The following is a 25302-nucleotide window of genomic DNA, read 5'->3' on the forward strand; positions in this document are numbered from 1 at the left end:
GCCTGACTGAGAGCGGAAATTATCCTATCAGTCTGGAAGCTAGCATCGCTATATCCTTCCACTCTCAAGTCATCACTGCCTCCGAGGGTAAGGACCCAATCCTTAGTCCTCCGCAGATACTTGAGAATGTTCTTTACCGCTGTCCAGTGTGCCTTGCCAGGGTTCCCTTGATATCTACTGACCATGCTCAAAGCAAAAGCCACATCAGGGCGAGTACAAGTCATAGCATACATGATCGAGCCCACAGCGGAAGCATATGGTATATGACTCATTTCAGCTATCTCAGCCTCTGTACTCGGACTCTGAGTCTTACTCAGCTTGGCATTACTCTGGATTAGTAATTCTCCTTTCTTGGATTCTTGCATGCTGAACCTTTTCAGCACCTTATCCAAGTAAGTACTTTGACTAAGTCCAATTAGTCTGTTACTCCTATCTCTCAATATCCTTATCCCTAGGATATAGGCAGCTTCTCCAAGGTCCTTCATAGCGAAACACTTCCCAAGCCAGGTCTTAACCTCCTGCAAGGTTGGGACGTCGTTTCCTATGAGAAGTATGTCATATACATACAACACCAAGACGCTAACTATGCTCCCACTAGCCCTGACATACACACAAGACTCATCCTCACTCCTAGAAAAGCCAAACTTTTTGACTTTCTCATCAAAGCAAAGATTCCATCTGCGAGATGCTTGTTTCAATCCATAAATGGATTTATCAAGCTTACACACTCTATTAGGGTATCTTGTATCGACAAAACCCTCTGGTTGAGCCATGTAAACATCCTCAGTCTACTTTCCATTAAGGAAAGCGGTTTTGACATCCATTTGCCATATTTCATAATCATGAAATGCAGCTATGGCTAACAATACTCTAATAGACTTAATCTTAGCTACTGGTGAGAAGGTCTCATCATAGTCAACTCCCGGAGTTTGAGTAAAGCCCTTCGCAACCAGTCGCGCTTTGTAAGTATGTACCTTCCCATCCATGCCGGTCTTCTTCTTGAAGATCCATTTGCACCCAACTGTCTTACGACCTGGTACATTGTTAACCAAGTTCCAAACTTGATTGTCATACATGGACTGAATCTCGCTGTACATAGCCTCCTTCCATTTAGTAGACTCAGGGCCTGCCATGGCTTCCCTGTAATTATTAGGTTCATCCAAATCTATTAGTGTACTATCACTAATAAATGTATCACCTTCAGTGGTGATGTGATAACCATAATAAAATTCAGGTGTGTTCCTCACCCTAGTGGAACGTCTTGGAGGTACAGACTCATCTATCGGATCAACAGGAGTTTCCTCCTCAGGTTGGTCGATAGCATTTGAGGTTCCTTCACCACTTGACTCTTGAAGCTCTTCAAGGTCAATTTGCCTGCCACTGTCCCCTTGGCTTATGAATTCTCTCTCACGAAAGACTCCTCTTCTTGCTACAAAGACCACATTATCACTGGGTCTGTAGAAGAGGTAACCAAAGGATCTCTGTGGGTAGCCGATGAAAATACACCTCTCACTTCGAGGTTCAAGCTTATCATGAGTCTCACGCCTCACGAAAGCTTCACAACCCCAAATCTTGATGTGGTCCAAATTGGGAACTTTCCCAGTCCACATCTCGTGAGGTGTTTTGGCAACCTTTTTAGTAGGGACTAGATTAAGGATATGGGCGGCAGTCTCTAAGGCATACCCCCAGAAAGAGATTGGTAACGAAGCTCGACTCATCATGGAACGAACCATATCCAGCAAGGTTCGATTGTGCCTTTCAGCTACACCATTCAACTGTGGTGTTCTGGGAGGTGTCAATTGTGAGACAATCCCACATTCCTTAAGATAGTCAAGGAACTCAATGCTAAGATACTCTCCTCTCCGATCGGAACGGAGCATCTTGATGTTCCTGCCCAATTGATTCTCCACTTCATGCTTAAACTCTTTGAACTTTTGAAAGGTTTCTGACTTATGCTTGATTAAGTAAATATATCCATATCTACTGTAATCATCAGTGAAAGTCACATAATAGCGATTAGCATCCCTTGTAGCAACTCTGAAGGGCCCACACACATCCGTGTGTACAAGGTCCAACAAACCTTCACCCCTATCACAAGTACCTGTGAAGGGTGACTTTGTCATTTTTCCAAGTAAACAAGACTCGCAACTATCACCTGACTTGAGGTCAAATGATTCCAAGACTCCAGCCTTTTGGAGTTGGCCTATGCGCTTCTTGTTAACATGTCCAAGACGACAGTGCCAGAAGGATGCTTTATCCAAGCTATCTGAAGAATCAATACACAACACATTATTTCCTAGATTGTCTACAACATTCACGGCTTCATATACACCATCACAAGGTAATGCTTTAAAGTAAAATACATCATTGTAATAAACATTAATAGCACCATTTTTATTATCAAATGAAAAGGAAAAACCTTGTTTGTACAAGCCATGAAAAGAAATAATATTTCTCGCCATTTCGGGCGAGTAACAACACTTATTCAAATCTAACATTAACCCATTATTAAGCAATAAAGAATAAACTCTTATCTTTGTAACAGGTGATGCTTTCCTGTTGCCCATGACTAAGTTTATCTTCCCGTGCTCCACTTGCTCACTTCTTCTTAGTGCCTGCAAATCAGTACAGATGTGAATACCACAACCTGTATCAAGCACCCAAGAATTAGCATTATATGAGTTATTAGACAATATTGTGTAAATACCTGCATGGGTGGGTTTAACCTTCCCATCCTTTACATCTTGCAGATATTTAGGGCAGCTTCGCTTGAAGTGTCCCTTATCCTGGCAATAGAAGCACTGTGCTTCCTTTGGGTTTGAAGAAGGAGTAATGGGACCTTTCTTTGTCCCACTTGAAGAGGAACCATCAAGAGTCTTACCCTTGGTACCCTTCGAAGGGCTTTTCCTCTTCTTACCCTTTCCCTGCCCAATAGCCAGAACAGGGGCTGTTGAAGGAGTAGAAGTAGCAACCGCTTTACCCTTAAGGCCATTTTCAGCTGTCCTTAAGAGTCCTTGAAGTTTGCTAAGTGTGACTTCCTCCTTGTTCATATGATAAGTCATACGAAACTGATCATAACTTGGAGGTAAGGAATAGAGAATGATGTCAATCGCCATTTCCTCAGGAAAGTCAACATTTAGCTTTAGCAACCGGTCAACGAACCTTTGCATCTTCTGCAAGTGACCGGTGATGGGTTCACCATCCTTCATCCTTGCGGTTATCATGAAGGAGATGATTTCATACCTCTCCTGACGCGCGCTCTGATTGTACCTTTCCATCAGATCCAGGTGCATCTCATAGGGGTAGATATCTTCATAGGATTTTTGAAGTTCAGGAGTCATGGTGGCCATCATGATGCATGCTACTTTAGTAGCATCCTTTTCATGTGCAACAAACTCCGCAAACTCTTCAAGAGTACCAGTGGCTTCACTCACAACCTTAAGCTCCCTATCGAGGACATATTCTTTGTCCTCATAGCGGGTAATCATTCTGATGTTTCTGATCCACTCATCGAAATTGGATCCATCAAAGATGACCTTACCACACAAGTTCATAAGGGAAAAGGAGCCTGTTGGGTTTGAGCCAGAAGCATTATTGGAAGACATCTGAAAGGAAAGAAAGACAAGTTTCATTAGATTAGGAATCCTTAATAATTCACCCAAATGAAATATTAAGGCTAGGATCCAACAAACTATTTATAGTTGGAAGAGGGATGTCGTAATCCATACTATAAAATATTTGAAGGTAGGTAAATGGCGATTTACCAATTTCCACCATAAGAACGAAATATTTATTATTAGGTTTTATTGGTTTTGAAACTCCTAGATCTTTTGAGATACATTGAACTTTTCAATGGCATGTTTGAATCTCGATTGTGCCCTCTCAAGTTTGTGACTGGGATGCCGAGGATCACAAACAAGGTGTGAATAACCATACAAATTGACTTGGTACCCTCAACAATATTACCTAATCGATGTGCCGGTTAACCACACACGCTCCACCGATCTATAATAAGGTCAAGTTACCCTTTGCCACTCTTACTAGTCCATGTTAGTGTGCCGGTTAACCACACACGCTCCACTAACGAATTGGTAAGGTACAAAGTGTAATTTTATGGGCTAGCACCAATTTCACATTTTCCTAAAGTAACTAAGATTGGGAATTTATAATGTATAGTTACTTTATAATTCATTATACTTTTAACAAGTATTTAAAGTCGTATCCTACCCGTTCGGCTAACGACCCTCCACCGATCAAGGAAGCGGTGGGTGAGAGTGGACACCCATTAAGTCACCATTTTATAGGCAACAACCTTATACCCCCCTTATAGACCGGCTTCGTGAATGAGGCCTACTAACGGTAAGAATGACATATTCTTATACATATCTATATAATAAAATTATAATAATAGTATAAGTGTTGATTTTTAAACCTTTTTTAAAAATCTAAGGTTTAATTTGGAATTAAAGTATTAAAGTGTAAGACTTTTGAAATTCCAAAATTTGAGGGCAAGATTTGAAACTATTCCAAGTCTCTTCAATTTGTAACTTATGAGTTTTAATGGTTCATAAAATGAAGACTCTTCATTTTATGAAACTTCTTTAGTTCTTTAATCACAATTTAAAGAAGTGACTTTTGGTTATCCATAACTTGAGGACAAGTTATGGACACCATCATTGCCATTAAGATCATGAATTAAACATACATGGAGGTTACATATAATTCCTATGATCTTCTAAACTCATATGAACACAAATTCATGTCAAGCAATTTCAAGAGAATCATATAAACATATACAATACTTGAAAATTGATAAAAGTCATGTAAAATGGGTTAACATAATCATTATCTTTTTGAAAAACAGATTTTACAAGTCCAAAACAGATTGGGATAATGATCTTAATCCATTTCCAGCAACAAAACTCGAAAAAACTGCCCAGCACGCTCCTACTCGCCGAGTGTATTATTCTACTCGGCGAGTAGAATGAATTTGTTCATGGACTCGGCGAGTCCTCCCCATGGACTCGGCGAGTTCAGTCGTCAGAGTGCAGAATTTTCGATTTTTAAGCAGTTTTGCATCAAGTATACATAAAACAATCCTAGTCTCTGATACCACTGATGGGTTTTTGAGCATTCTAACACTTCCTAAGTGTACATGCAACCCTAATAACCTTGAATCTATGTTTTCTCTATATACATTCAAATTTCTTTTCAAGGTTATTTCCTAACTAGCATGGCATGGGGATTACATAGAGCATAAAAACTAGTAGAAATACATACCTTGTTGTTGCTTGGATTACTTCAAGACTTTGTGAGCCTAGCACCCCAAATGTTGTGCCTCAAATGCTTCACACAACACCACAAGACTTGGAATAACTTGAGATAATACTTCTAGCACTCAAAATCGGTTATGCCCTCTCTAGTAACACTAGGTCACGATTTTTCTAGCCATAGGGTTCCTTTTATAGTGTTGTCACAATTAGGGTTTACACATGAATGCCCTTAATTGTCATGACTCTTGATTTCCCATGACCCATGGGTTTGTAACTCCCATGAACTATCCATGGAGCTCCATATGGTTATAACCAAACCCATAAACCATGGATCATTAATCCACCATAAAAGAATTGATGATTGTCATAATCAACCCTATATATTTAATTAGTCTCACTTTGATCATCAAATTAATACTAGATTAATACTTGATCAATACTAATTAAATAATACTATTATTAATATATTAGGACTTATAATATATTAATAATCATAAGTGCCTTATTCTCTCATTTAGTCTATCCAAGTATTGCAATGCCATGCAACCCAAATGGACCATGCCGGGTCGGGTCAAGTACATACCAAATAAAGTTATGGACTTAGACACTATATCCAACAACAAGTTCAATCCATATGAGTTAGGATTTGTCACTAACCTAGTCTTGTGATTATGGTTTGACAAATTCACATGGATAAGAACACATACACCATAAAATCTAAGTGTCATAAGGTTTCTCTCCGATTCATGAAATTGATGGTGAGGAAATTCTTTCACTAAGTAGATTTTAAGTAGATATCAATTGTGATATTTGTAGTTCTCAAAGTCGTTAATGGAGCGTGCGTGGTTAACCGACACACTAACATGGACTTATAAGAAATGGCAAAGGTCTAAACAATTGAGACTATGATTACGGCATCCCTTTTCATAGTTCTGAAATTGTTTACACACACATGTGAGCTATCTAAGATAAGGTGTATAATTTTGATAAAGCCTTATCAAAGCAATCTAGTATCAGAAATCTGAACTTTAGTAAGAATGTCAATAAAGTATTGACTTCTAGAGGTCCAGCTGTTTTCTGGATACATGTCAAAGCTAGTGGGAGCATAAGTGTTATGCTAATAATCATCATGTTAGTGGGTGCATGATAATTATGATAAGTATTGCAAGTTAGTAAGGTTAATTATAGAAAACAAAAGTTTCAATTCGTGAAGTTGCAGGGGTTGAAAAAGTTCTTTTGCTATAATTAAGGGAGAGGATATGCTTCATTTTAGTTCTAAAGGCTTAGATTGGGACCTTAATCATCTTTATTCAAGAATATATATATATATATATATATATATATATATATATATATATATATATATGAATTTCATGTTGGATTGGTTCAACTTAAGGAAATTCTATATATTGCGTTCTCAAAATTCGATTATGATTACGGCATCCCTATCATAGTCAAATTTTGAATACATGGCAAATAAAAATATTGTAGCAAAAGACTGGTCTAGAATCATGTCTTTATGTGAGACATCATGAATCGTATCCCATTTGCTTTGGGTACAGGATCGATTGCATATGCTATAATATTTGTCCTTTCTAAATTTTCCAAATGCCCAAAGGCATTAAGAAGGGAAAAGGTCTAGAATTGGATATGACTAAAAGGATTAAGCAATTGTCGAGGACAATCTACGGTTTACCAAAGATTGGTTGCTCAGGGACAGTAGGAAGTATAGTGTTTAATTTTGGAAGGACCATATTGACGTATTCTGAAAAGAGCATCTCTTGTTCAGAAGTGATAGTCAAAATGAGAATATGGAGTTGTCTCCATAGGTGGAAGTTATCTGTGTAAGGTTAGAAAAACTTAATGCAAGAATCATGTTCAAAGAAATGTACTTTGAATATGAGACTTAGTTTCCATGGAGTTGAACTCCATTGGAATACCTTATAATGACTGTTGACAAGTCTTTGTGACTTTGTACATATTCATTACAAGAGGGTCAGTGCATATAAGTTTAAAATCTAAACAAATTTCGATAAATGATAGGAATTTGAAATTCTCACATTTTTCAATAAGGATTTGGAAGTGTGAAATTAGAATCATTGAAATTATGTTCAATTGGTTTATTTCACAAAGGTGGGATCATAGAAAAACATAGAGTGCATACTTGGTGTATGGCAAAGCTATTGTTTTGGAAAACATAGTGTACTTGCTTGGAGCATGGGACAACTAGTGTTTTTTAATTCAAGTATAAAGTTGATAAAACCGAAACAATGAATAATGAGTAATCAGTATGGTGATAAATAAAAGTGTCTTATTTATATTCATGGGTTTTGATACCATATTAGATTCATTTATTCTTGTGTTTCACTTTGCATGTTTTGACTTCCAGAATAAACTAGGTCATTCTTCCTGAATGACTAAGTTATTCAAACTATCCACGGTCGGTCATATGTTGGAAGTAGATATGAATCAAGACTGTCATGGGTTGGCTTGTAGAGGTCTAAGATGTTGGACAAAGCAGTGCTACAACACTCATGAGTGCTCATAAGTTCTGAGTATTAGATTCAACCCGCGCTCATTTGAATCACTTCATGGATTTTATCACGAGTGATCATGAGACGATAATATCTTATATTCTTAAAACCTAGAGATATGAGTTGTTACTATGAGTTGGTTATACATTGATTGCACGAAAACGCATTGGTAACTCGATGTTATAAAACATGCCTTTGTGTATGATTCAACAAGTAGTAGAACAAGCCATATGAGTCAAAGTTTATCCATTCCTTTTACCTTCAGGATAAAAGCGATATTTGTGGGCCCCTCGATGATTTAGTGATGAGACATATGAGTGCTTGGCCAAGCCAGGACTGATTTGATTTGTTCAATCAGTCAGTCATCATGAATCGGAAATCGGGAAACAACAAATGGACAGAGAGAATGATTTATAATCCATGTCTCAGTCCATATGATATCTAGAATGGAGGAATATATGATCCCTTATCTAATGGAGAAGTCATTGACAAAGGTCAGAGTTCATCGGCAAGGTCAGAGTTCGACAGAAGCTTTTGAGAGCTACGATTGCTACTCAGGGTTTGAAGTCATACTCAATAATAGTTTTAGACTTATCCAAGTGGGAGACTGTTGGATTAATGTCTTAGTCCATAACTATAATTGGTAAGACTTGACTCGAACCGGCATGGTCCATTTGGGTTGCATGGCATCGGGACAATTGGATAGACAAGATAAGGAAAAAGGATACTAGTGATTTATATTAATATATTATAAGTTCTAATATATTAATATATAATCATATTATTTAATTAGTATTGATCAAGAATTAATTTATAATTAATTAAGTGATCAAAAGGAACTAATTAAATATGGACTCTAAGATATATGTGTGTGATGGGCCAAGTTCATTTAGGTTGGGCTAAGCTTTCATGGATAGTCCATGGAGTGTTTAACCCATGGATCATATGAAATGAAAGGTCATGGGTATTAGGGTTTAACCCTAATCTCCACACTATATAAAGATGTCCTTGGTTGGTGAAATGGGCACTAGTGTGTGTACACAAAAGGGCAAGGCCGATTTGACTAGAGAGAACCAAAGTATCCTTATTCTCAAGGTTATTCCAAGTGTTCATGGTGTTGTGTGAACCATTTGAGGTGTCACACTTGGGGCACTAGGCACTCAAGCTTCTTGAAGACAAGTTACATCAAAAAAAGGTATGTATTCTATCTATTTTATTACCCAAGTATATGATATTTGTATGCTAGTATAGGGTAATATCTTGGAAACTTCATATTTGCATGTATAATAGAGAAAACATAGATCCAAGGTATTTAGGGTTGTATGTGCACCATATGATGTTGTAGTATACTAAAACCCAACAATTTCTTACACTTTCAAGTCAAGAAACCTGAATTCTCTCTCAAGTATCATAAGGATCTTACTTTTAATCTTCAAAAATGTAAGTATTTCACCCTTTGATTTGTTGATACATTTCATTATCTTGAATCATCCTTTGATTTCATCCATGAAATCATCTCTTTTGGCTAGATCTTCTTCTTTCACCAAGAACATCAAGAACACACAATAAGTTCTTGGTCGTGAACTCCCTTCCAAGCCTAAAAAACATGAGTATCTTTCCCTATACTAATTTTACATAAGGATCTTGGCTTGCATCTTAGAAATCAACCATTTTGTGGGTTAAACAAGAGTTTACGGCTAGGAGCATCTCCTTATGCCGTAAACCCATTGGGCCATAAACAGAATGGGCCGCAAACCCATTGGGCCGTAAACACCTTTAGGCCGTAAACTCCCTAAATGCAATCACATGTGATTGTAACACTTCCAATTAAGTGTTTCCTAGTCCCTAGGGTGTTTTCCTTGCATGATTAGTTGTTTATACACTAATTATATACATATATGTGTCATTATATGGTTAATAGGATCTTGTTGTGTTCGAGATTTCCCTTGACACTTAACATCCTATATCTGTCTTCTTGCCAAATCACTCACAATCAGGTGAGTTCATACCCCTTAATCTACCTTTTAAATGATTTTAAATTCTTTTATAGGGGGGAATACAAGTTGAAACATTATAGTTATTATATCAATCATATGTGATTAATAACTATCAAACTGATGGATTTCTTAAACTTCAAAACTGTGTTATAAATCCGCTATTTCAAAACATTTTATCAAACTCTTTTATATGCTAAACCTTTTACCGCACTCTTTTAAACTTATATTGTCAAAATCATGTCTATACAGATATAGTTATATAAGTAAGGTTGAAAGGACTTAGGACTGATAATTCAATTTATTTCTTGTTCCTTGTTTGGTTGTGGACTTAGAGTACCCTGTTGTCTGTCCAAGTGTCGTTTGAATCTTAGTTATATAATATGTATATGTGTGTAGATATAAAAGCTTTACTTCAGTTCCAATACTTTTGGGTAGCAAAGGTGTGCAATCATACTCAGTCATTCAAACAACATTACTAGTAAACTATAATAGGTATAGTTTAGGAAACTACTACTCACTATTTCTAGTACAATGAAACATACAAAGGTCAGTTCATACGTGAGTCAGTTCCAACATACTATAACGAGAAACATACTATAATGAGAAACATACTATAACGAGAAACATACTATAATCAGAAACAAGGAGGAACGTTCTATATACTATACAAAGCGAACATACAATACACTAAGCCAGAGAGAACGTACTATACAGCTACAAGAATACTATAACACTAATGTGAGCCAGTACTTCATGGCATGGCAATCTCTGTTGTGTCACGTTTTGTAACCAGAGTCTCCTGTAGGGAGAGCGTGAATTGTGTATAGATCTATAGTGGATTGACCATCCTACACCTTGCTGCTAGCTACAATGGGACCTGCAGGTCTACAGGTGACAAGTGTCATAACATTTCGACGTCATCGAGTGTCGTGTTTTACTACTAGTCAATCAAGTATGGTTACAATCTTATTACATTATACCCTAACTAACAATTGGTTTAAGGTAGTTAATACAACAAGTAGTTACTACATACAACACTACAATACATCATTATTTTCCTATTGCATTCACATTGTGATTTTCTGACATAACCGGTAATGTAAAACTATATTTTTGGTAATGATAGTCATACTTGGGAAAACACTCACTTTTACAGAAAAAACAACTTACAGAACATTCGGGTCTTGCTAAAAGACTACATTTCGAGTAGAAAATATAGGATTTTCTGGAAGATACAAACATTTACTACAATTATATACTTCAAACATTTACAATCACTTTCATCAAAACTTATACAAACATTTGACACTAAATACTTATGAACTCACCAGCTTTAATGTTGATCTACTCTTTCAAAATAACTTGTATTCTCAGGTCGACAGTAGACAGGTACAGATGGCCAGGTTTTGAGAAGACGAAGCACATTCAAGACTCGTCTTTATTTTGATTAATCATTTTTGGTGTCTTATTAAAATTTCACAAAACACACTTGTATTGAATTATACTATTAATGCAATGGATGATGTTGTTGCTTGCTTACTATTATGCATTGTTATGATACTGTACATGACGTCATCCGCCCCAGAACGTTTCCGCCGTTCCGGTTTTGGGGTGTGACAGATTGGTATCAGAGCATTGTTTATAGTGAATTAAGTATATCAACCCATAAAAGATATACAAACTATAAACACATTGGGATTTAAAATACTCTAACCAAAAGTTAATACTTTTAAATGATAAAATATTTAACTAAAGTATTCATACAAGCATTCATACTAAAATCAGTGTCATACTAGATCAGAACAAAAGTATTACGATTGTTGGACAGCACAAGTAGGCTTGGGTACATATAATCAAAACTGGGACTGATAGAGCCTGATCAATTGTATCTTTCCGAGAGGTGATTAGCATGTGCCTAAGAATGGTTGTGGTGTGGCAACAAGTCTAAAAACTTACCATCACTACTACAATGAAAACATAAGAACAAAACAGTAACCTAAAATACTATAGGAGTATTTTGTGTTACTATAATCACTTATCTAAGAACTAAAAAGTCTTTATTAGTAGGTCAATAGTCGCTAAGTGGATACACTAAGGTTATATGTGACTAGGGTGTTATAGACTTAGAATCGGTGATCTTTGCTTTACTTCCTGTTCCTTGTTTGCTTGTGGATTTGGAGTTAGGGTCACTTATTCGAAGGTCTATCCTGTTTTGGTTACATATGACTGGTATGCACTGCGCAAGTATTGAAGTAACTAATAAAGATCATCCTATAATTATCTTAAGTAGTACATCTATTAACTATCTCTTTTATCCCTATTCTCGCGTAGATATCATGGTTGAATTCCATCTCCCCGGCGACCCGTACATTCCCAACCAAGGTAATGTCGGATGGCTCGATGAGGAGCCAGAAGAGAATCAAGCGATCCCTTTGGAAGATGAATTCACAGAAGACTTCCCGGAGGATTCTGACTGCGAGCCAGAAGTCAATAACCTACCCTTAATGGCTCATATTCCAAATCCTAATCCCCGACCAGGATTTCAAGGCCCCACACCTCTGTGGGCAACAAACTTGAACAGGTGGAGTCACTAACAGGGTCAACCCTTACCTTACAACGGAGACCGAAACTTTTACAATCTGAGCGGGGGAGGCTCAGCAGACAGAGTCCTGCCTATTCTGGTTTGCAGGGTTGCTCGCAATGACAAGCAGGGTAGGGCAGCCATCAACCGATTCATGGTGGTTGATGCCGATGTGGGAGTCAATACAGTCCACATTCGCCAACTAGAGACTGCTCATAGAAGAACCCTGATCCAGAATGCGACCCTACAAGGAGAACTCACTGCAACTCAAGTTGAAGTCAGAGAACTTCGAGCTCGTCAAGCAACGTTTGAAAGGCGTATGCGAGACATGGAGCATCGTCTGGCCGACTCGAGGTCTCGTCTGAGCAGTTCTCGTCGTCAGTAGAGTCTACTATACTTTTCTTTTGGATATAACTTAGGTCTATGTAAAAGCGCTAGTTTTAATTCCCTGTCTATGATAAGACTTTGAACTCATTAGTCTAGTAAGGTCTTAGTGCTGTCAAAATTTTCTTTATATGGTTGATGTAAGACCTTCTCGCTGGTCATTTTTCTCAAACCTATTACATCATTAATGCCAGCATCATTGACAGACGTCAAATCTTATGGGAATTAATTATCCAAATACTTTCATCCTTCTATTGTTATACTCACAATTTATTCTTACTATCATCTTAATCTTTGTAAACTTATAGTTAAAAGATGCGTCCACGTCGATCAATGAGACACAATACTCCAATAACTCCAACTCAACCACCCCTACCACCTCCATAATTTGATCATGCAGCTATTCAAGCTGCATGATCAAATTATGGAGGTGGTAGGGGTTGCGGCTGTTACAGCAGCCATAGCTCCGTTCACCACCGGCACTAGTATGAGTGGAACAACCGTGCCTCCCACTCCAAGTGATGCTCCTGTGCGCTCTAGAGAGTGCTCGTATAAGGACTTCACCAACTGCAAGCCCAGGACCTTCAACAGGACTGGAGGAATCATTTCCCTCTCGCATTGGTTGGAGAAGACGGAGTCGATCTTTGAGATCTGCTCCTGTCCGGAAGGGAGCAAGGTTAAATTTGCTGCCTGCACCTTCGCGGACAGAGCCCTAACACGGTGGTATAGCCATGTCAAGTCACTAACCCTGATAGTGGCTAATGCGATGGGCTGGGAAGCAATGAAGGAACTGATGATCGAAGAGTACTGCCCGAGGGGAGAAGTTCAGAAATTAGAACAAGAAATCTGTAGCCTAACCATGAAGGGCTCCGACATAGTTTGCTACACTGCCAGATTCAACGATCTGGTGGCGCTATGTCCGGGAATGGTCCCTACTGAAAGAAAGAAAGTGGAGAGGTATATTTGGGGGCTGGTGCCTCCATTCCAGGGGAATGTCTTAGCTTTAAACCCCACTACTTTTGACAGTGCCAATGAATGCCACAGTGTCTCATAGATCATGGAGTCTGCACCCCAACAACAGCAACAACCCTGGCTATCTCTGAACCCTCCAAAGCTGCTGACAACAAGCGGAAGTTCTGGGATAACAAGAAGAAGAACGATGCGCAGAACGCTCCCAAAAAGCAGCAGGTCGTGGCCGTTCATGCTGTGATAACACCTACTGCTACTACGCTGATGAAGCAGTATGCTGGAAGCTTGCCTAAGTGCAATAAATGCAGTTTCCACCACACTGGACCCTGTCGGGAAATGCAGTGCTCTAACTGCAACAGGAAGGGGCACACTGCCCGTTTCTATAAGGCTCCAACAAGGCCAATCACCCAAGTCCCTGATGCTGGTGTGGGTCAGGCTTGCTATGGATGTGGCGAGGTGGGCCACTACAAAAGAAACTGCCCGAAGGCAGGGAACGCGGGCGGATTGGGAAGAGTTTTGGCTATAGGCCACGAGGAAGCAGTTACCAACCCTACGGTGGTCACTAGTACGTTTCTCTTCGATAACTCATATGCATGCATACTGTTTGATAGTGGAGCTGAGAGAAGCTTCGTGAACCAGAAATTTGCTCATTTACTTAAACAAAAATCATGTACATTGAAAGAGCCGTTCACTGTAGAAATGGCTAACAGAAAAACTGAGAGCACTAGCAGTATATACACAGGATGTACTCTAACTCTAGATATCCATTCGTTCCCAATCGATCTCATGCCGATATCGATTAAAAGTTTCGAAGTCATAATCGGCATGGATTGGTTGAGTCTTCATCGTGCTGACATCATGTGTTATGAGAAGGTCGTTCGCCTTAACCTACCATCTAGCGAAACCCTAATCATCTTTGGCGACAAACCTGACAAGAACCTTCGTATCATCTCGAGTATGCAAGCCCAGAAGTACTTGCGAAAGGAATATCATGCATTCCTTGATCATGTTGTCGATACGAGCCAAGAGACAAGAGACACAAATAACATCCCAGAAGTTCGCGACTTTCCCGATATCTTTCCAGAAGAACTACCAGGATTACCACCACAGCGTCAAGTCGAGTTCAGAATCGACTTAGTTCTAGGAGCTACCCCCGTAGCCAAATCACCGTATCGTCTAGCTCCAGATGAGATGCAAGAACTATCCGGTCAACTTAACGAACTGCTTAGTAAGGGCTTTATTAGGCTAAGCTTCTCACACCGGGGAGCACCGGTCTTATTCGTGATGAAGAAAGACGGATCGTTCCGTATGTGTATCAACTATAGAGAACTCAACAAGCTTACCATCAAAAATCGTTACCCTCTTCCTCGCATAGACCATTTGTTCGACCAACTGTAAGGGGCGAATTATTTTTCAAAGATAAACTAGAGATCCGAGTATCACCAGTTACGAGTGTTAGAGGAGGATGTTCAGAAGACAGCCTTCCGAACTCGTTATGGACACTACGAGTTTGTAGTGATGCCATTCGGATTAACCAACGCACCTGCAGTATTCGTGGAGTTAATGAATAGTGTAACAACCCAATATTTCAAATCAATGTAATGACTAGAAGTCAATTTTTGTAATCTCTTTGTGAAGCAACAAAAGTAGCGTCAAAAATGAAATGTTCAAAAAGCTCAATTTGAGTATACTAAGTGTTAGATATCATGATAAGGTTTCCAAAAATATAAAGAACACTAAAATCCGAGTTATAACGAAGAAGTTATGACCATTTGAAGATTCGTAGCAATACCGGTAAAACGTTGTTAAGCACAAAATACGCAATTCCAATAAAATACCTTTTAGCCTTAAGTATCTAAATAAAATTCGTAGATATCATTAAACTGTAAACATACATAAAAAGAACGTCCAAATCTGACTTCGTATGAAGAAGTTATGAATTTTCGAAGTTTCGGAATAGCGGTAGACAGCTAAAAACTCGAGATAGAGATCGAGCGATTTTTAGCCGGCACAATCTAAACGAAAGTTGAAGATCTCGACAATAGTATCACAACGGTAAAAAGATAGGCAAAATCGGACGTCAAATGAAGGAGTTATGGATTTTTAACGGAGTTTTCCTATCCCGGTCTATTAAAAATATATTGTTAAAAATAAAGTCAAAACTAGCCGACGGAGTCTAAATGAAAGTTATAGAATTCAGTCTCACCTACGCGTGTGTATAAAGAACATCGAAAACAGAGCCCGTACGCGAAAGTTACGTAATTTAGAAGTTTGATTTTCAGATTTACGCCCCGCGTACACAGGCTCAGAGCCCGTCCCATCGACCAGCAGGCTCTCCCATCGGCTATCAGGTCCGAGTCGTAAGCGATGACGACTCCGGAGTACGCCCCGTGTAACCCTAGAGTACGCCCATCATACGGGGTGGTTTAGTGTGACAACCCACAACTTTTATCCTGTGCAATCGATCTTTATATCAAGATTAAACTCGATTTTATCACTTTTAACGCCGTTTAAGAGTTAGTTTAAGTGTTCTAAGCTTGAGTACAGCCGGGAATGAGATTAGAAAAGAATCAACAAGTCGTATAGAGACAAAACCGGGCCATACACCCTCTCGGGAGGAGTGTACGGCCGTACACCTGGGTGTGCGACCGCACACCCACCCTCCAGCCGCACACTCACCCTTATATATATAAGGTGACCCTCTTCATTCATTCCTTTCATTTTCTGCACTCTACTTCCTCTCTCTACTTTCTCTCTCTAAAAACTTCATCCAAGAACACTCTAAAGGTCTCAAGAACGTGAATTACTCCATCATTCAGCTTGTTATAGTGGTAAGACACCTCGATCTAAGCTTAAAACTCATCATGTTCTTCATGTTCTTCATCACTTGAAGGTGTACGGCCGCACACCTTCATAAGGTGGCCGTACACACCTTAAACACTCTTCAAGGTGAGAGTTTGGCCTTGAAACACCCGAAAGTCGACATTTTTAGCATAAATGAAGAGTGTACGTCAGCACACCCCTATGTACAGCCGCACACTCCCATGTACGACCGCACACATCCTCTGTACGTCCGCACACTCCTGTGTGCAACCACACACATGCTGACCGCACACCCTGGCCGCACACACACTCTTTTGGCCGTACACCTCCCTTGTTTGATCATATAGGGTCCCAACAAGCATTTCCAAGTGTTTAGGGTGGTTTCTCGTCCAGTTTAGTCATGAAACACCCTAATTCTAACACACATATATGTTATCACATGTTAATAGGATCCACTTGCGTACGAAACATCGATTGACACTCAGCATTCGTAACCGATCATACACCCAGATCCTACGTCAAACTGTGAGTTCATACCCCTACACTTTTTTTCCAAGTTTTTCATGTTTTCAGGAGGGGGGGGGGAATACAAGCAAAAGTACAAGGAAACTTGTGCTCAAGTTATTTCATTACATGTTCAGTATGCTTTTTAACATGAAAAATAGTTTTGTCAAACGATTAAGAACTCAACTTGTAGAATCAGTTTTCAAAAGTATAGCAAGGGATCTTGTGAATCTTGTCATAAAATGGGATATTTTTACAAAAGATTCATACAAAACATAAATGGGATTTTCTATATTATTACTTGTAAATTTGTTATTTTAAGTTGGAGACACGTCCTTGGTAACACTCCACCGGATTCGAGAGTGTAAGACTAACCCTTGTAACCAGAATCTCTTGTAGGGAAAGCGTGACTATTATGTATAGATCTATACGAGACTGACTATCCCACACCTTGCTGCTAGCTACAGTGGGACCGTCAGGTCTACGAGTGACAAAGTCATAAAAGGATACTGGCCCCCGTTTCGTGCCATATCTAGTTTAATGTATGGTTATAAAACTCGCAACCTAGATAACAGATATTTACTTTGGTAATAATGAAACAAGTGAACTAACCTCAAAGTAATAAACTGATTTGATTACTAGAGGGTGTTGATAATACCCTTAGGATATAGTTCAATACTTATTTATTAGTTTTATTTATGTAATAAGGCTAATACATCTCACAGAGAACCAACAGGGTTTTTCAAGGAACTACATCTAATGATACAAGTATGGTAGATACTTGTACACCTCATTCCAGAACTGTTAACCAACTATCAACTTTTAAGGAAAATATAGGATTTTCCTAGGATAACTCAACTTTTCATAAATAGGTTGTTAGACAAATAACGATTGGATAGTACTTTTCAAAGGATCAAAGAAACATTTCTTTCATCAGAACTAAACGCTTATGAACTCACCAGCTTTATGCTGATTTTTTAAAACTACTTGTATTCTCAGGGCAACATTAGACATGTACTCTTGCCAACTTTTGGAGAAGACGGAGCATTTTGGAGTCACGTCTTTTACTTATGTTATATACTGTTGTGTATAAACCATGTTTTTGAACAATGTAATTATTCATATTATAATGTAATGGTTGTGTTTACTTCGCTTACTATGATACAACTGTTGTGATACTACACATGACATCCTCTACCCCGGAACGTTTCCGCCATCGGTTTCGGGGTGTGACAGATTGGTATCAAAGCTATTGTTTATAGTGAACTAAGTATACCGAACCTTACATGTGTAACATCCGGATTCCCAGGTATCTTATTTTAAGTATTTATATTGAGTTTTAGAGAGGGACTCGGCGAGTAGGCGCTCAGACTCGCCGAGTGGGATCGCGTATTTCTTGTCTGATTTAATGAAGGACTCGACGAGTCGATGCGTGGACTCGGCGAGTCCGCGCTGTAAAATGAAACCCTAATTCTCGGGGTCTGTGCCCTATTTAAAGGCCTTTATAGCCACCATTTGCGGCCAATGCACCCCTGAGAAACCCTAGAGAGCAGAGAGTAAGCTTGTGGTGCAAGAGGAAGGCTAATTCACAATTTCTTGTGTGTTTTAGCAAAGGAGAAGTGGTTTCCAACAAGAGGAGGTCAAGGGAGCTGTGGATCCAGGGTTTTCAAGTTCAGATCTACACTATTGAGGTATCAAATCGAACTTCCTTTCTGTTTTGGGTTAAGATCTATGATTTAGGGTTTTCTATAAACCTTTTAAGGCTTGAAAAGTTGAGTTTATGATCCCTTGCTGGGTTAGACCTCAGATCTGGACCCATAGAGGTTCAGAGAACCTTTCCCATTCTGCTTTATGTTTGTTCTTGGAGAATTGGAGACTAGGTTGCCATTTTTAGAGTTATTTCTCCATTTATGACTTGATGTGGGTTGCATGCACGTAAAGGTTGCACCTTTACGTGACATTTGAGCGTTTGAAGGATAGATCTGATAGTTAGGGAAGTAGATCTGACCTTAGAAGGTCATTTGAGTAAGAACATGGAAGCAACTCGCCGAGTCCATAAGTGGACTCGACGAGTCGAGTCGGGGTTGCCCCGCGATTCGTGACAGGTGTAATCCGTCGAGTGGGACAATGACTCGACGAGCCAAGAGAGGCTAGAAGGATTCAGAGAACCCGCATGGACTCGCCGAGTCGCCCATGTGCACTCAACCAGTCGGGTCAAAGTTTGACCGTTGACTTTCGTTGACCTTAGGGTTCTGCTCAAGACTGATTCAAGAGAGTTCAGGGAAGGGTAGAATGGCCTTCAACCCAATCTGTAGAGATGAGGCTATGAGAGAATCTTGATCTGGAATGTTATTTGAATAATAGGAGGAGGCTAGGTCAGAACGTTGAGCACGAGAGTTTATCCAACTTCATTGAGGTGAGTCTTCTCACTATACTGTACCTGGAAGGGTACCTATGTGTGATCGGAAGATCTTATATGCTATGAGATGTATGAGTTGTATGTTGTTATGTGATATGTATGTGTTATGTATGTTATGTATGATAAGGACCAGAAGGTCAAGATGATATGGACCGGAAGGTCAAGAGGATACGGACCGGAAGGTCGATACGGGTAGGACCGGAAGGTCTACCGAGATTCGGGGCGGAAGTCCCCTAAGACACATGGATCGGAAGATCCTACAGAGTTATGGCCTGGAAAGGCGTATGTGTTGTATGTGGTATTTGGGGAACTCACTAAGCATTTATGCTTACAGTTGTTGTGTTATGTGTTTCAGGTACTAGCGAGGATCACGGGAAGGCGCCGACATGATCCCTACACACTCGTAGAGATTATGTTTTGAGATTCTGGGATTTGTTTGTTATGATGATATTGGATACAGTTTGATGACATTGTTTTGATGATTGAAAGTATGATTTAAAAATGAAAAATTGTTTTGAAAATTTACGTTGTTACAAGTTGGTATCAGAGCCTTGGTTTGAGGGATTCGGGTGCATCTTCGGATAAACCTGGACTCAAACTGAGGAATTGAGAAAGTTTTTCATAAAATAAACAATTTTTCTAAGAGAGTAAAAGATTTTGGAAAAAGGCAGAAGGAAGCAGTGTTTACGATCAGCCAGCGCCTGAACGGTGATTTCCCAAGATACCCTTACATTATGTGTTATGAGATATGTTATGATATGCATGCTAGAGTAGGCTAGGTATTCATATTAGGACTAGAGGGGCTTGATTTGTGATGCCTTAGCCTAGGGGTATTTCTGCTGCTATGTGATGCTTGAGAGTGAGTAGATAGCAGTGAGGAGCTTATGAGAGGTCTACCAAAGGGTAGCCTATGCCAGCGAGATGTAGGGTGCTTGTGATCTGGGATCCCAGGAGGAGGACTTAGGGTGAATACTGATGCGGTGTGAACGGTAGTATAGGGCCCGTACTACTGAAGACACCGGAGCAGTGCGCACTCTAAGTAAGAATCCTTTGGGTACTAGGGAACAAGTAGGGTTGAGTTATCGAGTGCGAGTATGCTCGAGCGAGTCTCTGATATTATTATGTTGTATTTCAGAGACATCATGGTTGGGACACGCCACAGACCTAAGCTGAGCGGCGTGAGTGACGAGGAGCTTCGTCAGATGATCCACGATGAGGTGGCGGCGGCGATTCGGGCCGAGATTCCGGAGATGTTTGGGTCTATCAAGACCACATTGATTGAGACTTTTGATGAGCGGTACGCAGCGGTGACTGAGGCTGCGGTTGCTGCGGCTACTGCAGCTGTGGCTGCTGCCAGACCTCAGGAGGTGACTCGTTGTTGCTTCGAGAGTTCAGCAACACGAAGCCACAATAGTTTGATGGGATACAGGATACGATCGCTACGATGAGATGGATTTCTGATATCGAGGGATGCTTCTACACGTGTTCATGTCCGGAGCATCTGAGGGTACAGTTCGTGTTGAACCAGCTTCGCTTGGGAGCGAAGAACAGGTGGAAGTTCGTGACGGCGAGCTTCACTTGTCACACCCCGAAACCGATGGCGGAAACGTTCCGGGGTGGAGGACGTCATGTGTAGCATCACAACCAATGAATAATAGCAATTATAGCAACACAACCAGTACAGTGAATACTAAAATAAAAATGTTTACATCAGTTTGAAACTTTGTTTGAATTACATTCAATAGCTTTGTATAGTATAAACTTAAAACTCTTATTGTTCCAGTTCTTCGAAAATCCAGCAAGTACCTGTCTACTGATTTCCTGAGAATACAAGCAGTTTGAAAGAGTATCAGCATAAAGCTGGTGAATTCATAAGCGGTGATTTGTAGTGAAAATCTTTGATGGATTCGTAAAATATTTGTATAGTTCCAAGAAAATCCGATATTTTCTTTAGTGAGAAAGTAGTGATTTCAATTCTATATAAAACCATGAATGGTTGTCACTGAAAACTGTAGTAATACGCGAAATTATTACTTCATGTGTTTAGCTAATGCTAATCATGATGTATAAATATTTTGTATCAAAAGCCATAGCATAAATGGTTCTGTTTGAAAACCCTGGCTTGGCCAGTATACGTAGTGTGTTTTAGTTCTATTTAGTAATAAATAAAACCGTCGAAGAGTGTCCGATTGTAAACTAAAGGTGATTTATACATATTGTGAGTTGTATAACCATGCTTGATATGACTAGAGACCTTTCCAACGTTCTTCAGGCGTCGAGTTTAATGACATTTGTCACCCTAGGCATGCCTGCCCAACTGTAGCTAGCAGTTCGGGTGTGGGATTGTCAGTCCCGAATAGATCTATTCACAAATCTCACGCTCTCCCTCCAGGAGACTCTGGTTATACAGTGGTAGGATTTATCCCTGTACACCTAAGGGTACAGTGGTGAAGTAGCGCCTCACAGTATCGTACAATTCTAGTTTACATGTAGTGTAGTAGCGTTCTACCGTAGTGAAAATCAGCATGTACACCGTATATAGTGATAATTACAGTTATGAATACCATGATAAAGTAGTGATGTAAACTGTAAACGATTTCTGTCTTAATGCATATGTTTAGTAGTGAAAGTTTCTATACTTGATAAGTTTTTAAAAAAAAATCCCAACTATACCGATTATAGTTTGCATGTAAAACGTAGCGAATAGCGTGTCCGGAAAAAACTATGCAATTTTAATGAAAACGTCCCTTATGTTCAGCATAGTACAAAAGGAAATTAAAGTATGAGATTTGCATAAGTTTTATGTATATTCTTGAAAACATTTATGTTTAGCTTGTTCCCCCCTGAAAACATTAAAAATGCGGAAAATGTAGGGGTATGAACTCACTGTTGTTGCGTGAAATCGTTGACTGAAATGAAGATCCTCGAGTTGTTGCACGTGACACTTAACGGAATCCTATTATCAAATAAATACATATATGTATCTAAATTACCGATTTCGTTAGATAACGTGTTAGAGAAACGCTTGTATTCGGTTGAGGAATGTTACCGGAACTTGATCGAATCGAAGAAAATGGGTTTTCTGCCAAAAGCACCACCAAAAAGGTGTTTACGGTTTCTGAAGGCTCGGCGAGTTTACAGCCGTAAACTCAAGAACAGACTTTACGGTCTTTGAATGCTTGGACCGTAAACTCAAGAACAGAGTTTACGGTTTCTGAAGACGGACCGTAAACACAAAAACACTGGTGTTGGATGCTGATTTCGAAGAGATGAGTGCTCTGAGACGTTCCAAAGTGACTCCAAACGTGGTTTCTCGATGATTTCCGAAGTTTGAAGGCGTTTTGAGGTGTTTACGGTCAAGGTTCTTAGAGAGAGAAAGAGAGAGTTTTTGGCCAGAAATGTTCTAATGAAGGGGGAGGTATCGTATTTATAGGGGTGAGGTGGGGGGTCCACTCTCCACTGACCGTAAACAGGTTTACGGTCGTAAACGAGTTTACGGCCGTAAACACGTTTACGGTCGTAATCTCACTTAGACCGGAAATGTTTGATTTTTCGAGATAATCGGGTTTCCACGCGATTTTTGGTTCCGACTTGCAAATAATTTAATTAAATATAACTAGATTATTTTCTAAACCAAAAAGTTTGACGGAAAAGTTAACGAATTCGAAATTTTATTAACGGAAATCGCGTATCGGAAACGGGGAAAAAAAAGTTTCGGGTTGTCACATCATCCCCCCATTAGAGGGAATTTTGTCCCGAAATTCGAACCTAGAATACAAATCATGGATTAGGAAAGAGATGTGGATATTTCTGCTTCATTTGATCTTCGCCCTCCCAAGTGAATTCGGGTCCCCGCTTGGCATTCCAGCGAACCTTCACTATCGGGATGCGACTTTGCTTCGATCGTTTGACTTCCGCATCCATGATTTCGACAGGTTCTTCCACGAAGTTGAGGTTCTTGCTGATTTCAATATCGTCGAGAGGAATCACAAGCATCTCATCGGACAGACACTTCTTTAGGTTTGATACGTGGAAAACAGGATGGATGTTGCTGAGCTCTCGGGGTAACTGAAGTTTGTATGCTACGAGACCGATTCTAGCAAGGATTTCGAACGGTCCAATGTACCTTGGGTTTAGCTTTCCACGCTTTCCAAAGCGTATCATGCCTTTCCAGGGTGAGACCTTTAGAAGGACGCGGTCGCCAACCTGGAACTCCAAGGGTTTTTGTCTCTTATCGGCGTAGCTCTTTTGTCTGTCTCGTGAGGCTTTCAGTCGCTCTTGGATTTGCACAATCTTCTTAGTTGTCTCTCGGATGATCTCAGGACCAGTGAGAGTACTGTCGGGAACTTTTTCCCTGGCTAGTTGCGTGTCACCCACCTGAGCCCAACACAGAGGGGATCTACACTTACGACCATAGAGGGCTTCAAACGGCGCAGCCTTGATGCTGGTATGGTAGCTGTTGTTGTAGGAAAATTCAACCAAAGGAAGATGAGTGTCCCATGATGCGCCAAAATCGATGACGCAGGCTCACAACATGTTTTCCAATGTCTGAATTGTTCTCTCACTCTGTCCATCAGTCTGCGGGTGATAAGCCGTGCTCATATCCAACTTTGTTCCAAGAGCTTTCTGCAGTGACTACCAGAACCTCGATGTAAACCTGCTATCTCGATCGGAGATAATGGATGCAGGTACACCATGAAGGCGAACTATTTCTTGAAGGTATAATCGGGTGAGTCTCTCCATCTTGAAGTTTTCTTTGATTGGTAGGAAGTGGGCGGACTTCGTCAACCGATCGACAATTACCCAGATGGCATCGTGCCCACTCGAAGATCTGGGTAACTTGGTGATAAAATCCATGGTTATCCTTTCCCACTTCTACTCAGGTATTTCCGGCTGCTGAAGTAAACCTGAGGGCTTTTGGTATTCTACTTTTACCTTGGCGCAAGTCAGGCACTTGCCCACGAAAGTAGCAATTTCCGCTTTCATGTTTGGCCACCAATAGAGTTGTTTGAGATCCAGATACATCTTATCCGAACCTTGGTGAACGGAGTATTTAGTCTTGTGAGCCTCATTCATGACAACCTCTCTGTAACCACCAAACTTTGGGGTCCAGATTCGGTCGATGAAATAATAGACTCCGTCTCCCTTGATCTCTAGATTCTTTTCCATTCCCCTCAAAGCTTCACCCGGCATATTCTCTGGTTTTAAGGCTTCCAGCTGAGCCTCCTTGATTTGCGCGGATAAATTGGAATGGATAGTTATGGTTAGGGCCTTCACCTTACGCCCTGAATACTCCTTTCGATTGAGGGCATCCGCTACCACATTGGCCTTGCCGGGATGATAGCGAATTTCGCACTCGTAGTCACTGAGTAGCTCGACCCATCGTCGCTTTCTCATGTTTAACTCCTTCTGGTCAAAGATGTGCTGCAAACTCTTAAGGTCGGTGAAGATAGTGCACTTGGTTCCATAGAGATAGTGTCTCCAGATCTTTAACGCAAAGACCACTGCTCCCAACTCCAAATCATGAGTTGTGTAATTTGCCTCGTGTGTTTTCAACTGTCTCGAGGCGTAGGCGATAACCTTTCCTCGTTGCATGAGCACACAGCCTAAGCCCTGATTGGATGCATCATAGTAGACAACGAAGTCTTCCGTCCCTTCGGGCAGGGACAAGATAGGTGCGCTGCACAGGGCCTGCTTCAATGTTTGAAATGCAGTGTCTTGCTTGGCTCCCCAACTGAAGGTTACACCCTTCTGTGACAGGGTAGTTAAAGGCTTAGCGATTCTGGAGAAGTTCTGGTTGAACCTGCAATAATAGCCC

The sequence above is a fragment of the Lactuca virosa genome, chromosome 3 (assembly GCF_052849685.1).
Source record: "Lactuca virosa cultivar CGN04683 chromosome 3, Lactuca_virosa_CGN04683_v6, whole genome shotgun sequence".
Taxonomy (NCBI): Eukaryota; Viridiplantae; Streptophyta; class Magnoliopsida; order Asterales; family Asteraceae; genus Lactuca; species Lactuca virosa.